This window comes from Penaeus monodon, chromosome 14 (assembly GCF_015228065.2).
Source record: "Penaeus monodon isolate SGIC_2016 chromosome 14, NSTDA_Pmon_1, whole genome shotgun sequence".
In the NCBI taxonomy this organism is placed as follows: domain Eukaryota; kingdom Metazoa; phylum Arthropoda; class Malacostraca; order Decapoda; family Penaeidae; genus Penaeus; species Penaeus monodon.
The window spans coordinates 3,233,239-3,235,738 of record NC_051399.1 but is presented as its reverse complement, the minus strand read 5'-3'; the positions used below and the strand labels follow the sequence as shown (position 1 = coordinate 3,235,738).

Here is a 2,500-nt window from a genome sequence, read left to right as displayed (position 1 = left end):
AACACCAGGAACAGCCGATATCCAAATAGTGTTGTAGATCTGCTGTAAAAAAAACAACAACAACCTCTTTTGTTTACACTGACCAAACGGAACAAAGTGTGTGAACATTCATATAACTCTGTACTGTGTAAGAATGTGTTATCGTAATTCAGAGGAGAAAGTTAGGTCTTCTTTCTATAGACTTGGTAGAATAAGTCGAAGTATTGCCGAAACTATGGATGTCTTCCAAAGTCCCCCGGAATCTAGAGCCATCAGTGTTGTATCTGAACCAACCGACCCGTAGTCATGGCGTGGCTTTAGCATCATTGCATATCATTTTATTAACATTCAAATCACTGTCTTCCCATCAGATTATTTAGTCCATAGTACTTTCCTGTGAAGAAGAAATGTATTTTCCCTATTACATATGTAAATTTTCCAATATATAAAAAAAAAGAATGTCTATTTCAATATCAGTCGAGATGAAATTTGTGAAAGGTTGTGAAGACTGCCGGAAAGCTCTTGGCTGTCGATTAGAATGACGAACCAAAACAAAACAAAAAAATAAAAAATAAAAAAAATATATCATTCGTGTGCTTTAATGGTGTTTTTTTTCTCTTTCTTTCTTTCTTCCTACGTCCTTCGTTACTCGTAAATACTACTGTGAAATATCTAAGGCAATGGTTATGAATAAAAAAAAAACATAAAATAAAAATACACATTCAAAATAATATTAATAATAATAATGATAATAATAACAGTAATAATAATAATAATAATAATAATAATAAAACGAATATATTAGTATATATACATAATATATTCTTAAAGATAAGAAATGTGGTAGTGATATTAACACAAATAATAATGAGTAATAATGATGATCATTAAATTTGCATTGACTAGTAAATTACAGTGATGATAACGTATTAATAACAATAATAGAATAGGGATTGAGAAAGAGAACAAAATGATAAGTGAAGATAATTCATGTGATAGTAAGGATGGAAATGATAAAAAAGATAATAAGGATTGAATAGAGATAATGATAATGAATAAAAAATAATAATAAAAAATAATTAAGAAAGTGATCATGATAATGTTATTGCAAGAAATGATAATGACAATAATATGATAATTATTACAAGAAAACAATATTGGAGATAGGATAATAGTAATAATAGTAATGATGATAAAGGTAATGATAATAATAATAACAATTATAATAATAATGAAAGAAATAATGATAAAAATGTTGATAATGACAGTAGTGATAATGATAATAATGATAATGATAATAACAGTAATAATGTTATTGATAATAACAATGACAAAAAATAACAACTAATGATAGCAATGGTGATGGTGATTATAATAATAATAACGATAATGATAATGATGATAATAATGATAATAATGATAATAGTAATAATAGTAATGATAATAAGTAATAATAATAATAATGATAATAATAATGATAATAATAATAATAATAATAGTAATAATAATTGTTATCTGTGTTATTAATATCATTCTTATAATAATGATAATAATAATGATAATAGTAACGTTAATAATAAAGAGCTAAATAATTGATAATGATGATAATAATGATAGTAATAAAAATAATAACATAATGATATAATAATGATAACAATGGTTGTAATGATAATAATGATAACAATAATAATAATAACAAAATAATAATAATAATAATAATGATAACAATAATAATAATAACTATTATTATTATCATTATTAGCAGTAACAATAGTAATGAAAATAACAATAATGATAATGAAAATAATACTGATAGAAATAATACTGATAACATGAGTGACAGTAATCATAACAAATGATAAATTAGATAATGATAATAACAACGATAGTAATAGTAATAATGATGATAATAACAAGAACAACAATAGTAAAATATTAATGATACGACCAACTGTGAAAGCAGAGACAATAAAATGAAGAAAAAATGATGTATGTGAAATGTACAAATGAATAATTCACTATACTATACTGTATATACTGTATTCATGCCAACATACAAGTATACATACGCTCATACATAAGTGAAGAAAGAGAGAGAGAGAGAGAGAGAGAGAGAGAGAGAGAGGAGAGAGAGAGAGAGAGAGAGAGAGAGAGAGAGAAGAGAGAGAGAGTGAAAGAGAGAGAGAGAGAGAGAGAGAAGAGAGAGAGGAGAGAGAGAGAGGAGAGAGAGAGAGAGAGAGAGAGAGATGAGAAGAGAGAGAAAGAGAGAGAGGAGAGAGAGAGAGAGAGAGAGAGAGAGAGAGAGAGAGAGAGAGAGAGAGAGAGAAAGAGAGAGAGAGAGAGAGATAACAGACAGATGAACAGAGAGATGCCTAGAACAACAGACATATATCAAATGCAAGAGAAAAGGGGGAGGGGACAGATGGCAAAAGCTCTTTAAATATTACATAACTTGCTGACACGTGTCAAAACTGCCGTAAATGATATAGCGTGTCAATCTCACGAATCTGAAGCACGAAAC

At 27.5% G+C, this 2,500-nt stretch overlaps 1 protein-coding gene across 2 annotated transcripts in view; it reads left to right on the top strand.

Moving 5' to 3' along the window:
- LOC119580795 overlaps positions 1 to 581 on the top strand; it is a 103,058-nt gene extending 102,477 nt beyond the window's left edge. For both annotated transcript variants that reach the window (XM_037928913.1, XM_037928912.1), the window contains exon 4: positions 1 to 581. This exon is cut by the window's left edge and continues 2,101 nt beyond it. The gene's annotated coding sequence lies outside the window, so the exon portion shown is untranslated.
- The last annotated feature ends 1,919 nt before the right edge of the window (positions 582 to 2,500 follow it).